The following is a 1,224-nucleotide window of genomic DNA, read 5'->3' as shown; positions in this document are numbered from 1 at the left end:
TCTCTAGGGACCCAGATTCAAACGGGAGAAGCGGGACTGTCTGGCTTCGGTCGGAACTCGAAGGCAGCTTTCTCTCCGAGGTTTGCAGCAGTTGCTGGGACTCTGTGAGGCAGAGCCCCTAGGGACGGAACTGAGAGCAGCCATAACTGCTCGCTCCAGCCCGCCCTGTAGATCCCCGGGGACCCGCCCCGCCCAAGCCCTGCGCAGAGCCATTTGCCGGATAGCCTCAGGCAAACGCTAGATTAGCACCGCCCTAGAGATCCAGCACAGAAGCTCTCCCACTGCAGACACAGCTGACTCTCATAGCCAATTAGCCTGGAGGTCAAATCACCCCCAGTATTGCCAAAAGACAACAATCAAGGCTTAACTACAACAAGACTGCGCACAAAGACCACTAGGGGGTGCACCAAGAAAAGATTAAAAAAATGCGGAGACAAAGAAACAGGATGCAAATGTCAGAAATGGAAGATATAGAGCTCAAAACCACACTTTTAAGGTCTCTCAAGAACTGTCTAGAAGCTGCCGATAAACTTAGTAAGGCCCTCGAAAAGACTGGTGAGACTGCCGATAAATGTAGTGAGATCCTCAAGAAATCTAATGAGACCCTCGATATTGTGATAAAGAACCAACTAGAAATTAAGCATACACTGACTGAAATAAAGAATATTGTACAGACACCCAACAGCAGACCAGAGGAGCGCAAGAATCAAGTCAAAGATTCGAAATGCGAAGAAGCAAAAAACAACCAACTGGAAAAGCAAAATGAAAAAAAGAATCCGAAAATACGAAGATAGTGTAAGGAGCCTCTGGGACAGCTTCAAGCGTACCAACATCAGAATTATAGGGGTGCCAGAAGATGAGAGAGAGCAAGATATTGAAAACCTACTTGAAGAAATAATGACAGAAAACTTCCCCCACCTGGTGAAAGAAATAGACTTACAGGTCCAAGGAGCGCAGAGAACCCCAAACAAAAGGAATCCAAAGAGGACCACACCAAGACACATCATAATTAAAATGCCAAGAGCAAAAGACAAAGAGAAAATCCTAAAAGCAGCAAGAGAAAGAAACTCAGTTACCTACAAGGGAATACCCATACGACTGTCAGCTGATTTCTCAACAGAAACTTTGCAGGCCAGAAGGGAATGGCAAGAAATATTCAAAGTGATGAATACCAAGAACCTACAACCAAGATTACTTTATCCAGCAAAGCTATCATTCAGAACT

Source organism: Myotis myotis, unplaced genomic scaffold (assembly GCF_014108235.1).
Source record: "Myotis myotis isolate mMyoMyo1 unplaced genomic scaffold, mMyoMyo1.p scaffold_m19_p_6, whole genome shotgun sequence".
NCBI lineage: Eukaryota > Metazoa > Chordata > Mammalia > Chiroptera > Vespertilionidae > Myotis > Myotis myotis.
The sequence above is the reverse complement of the archived record's forward strand: the minus strand, read 5'-3'. Positions refer to the sequence as shown.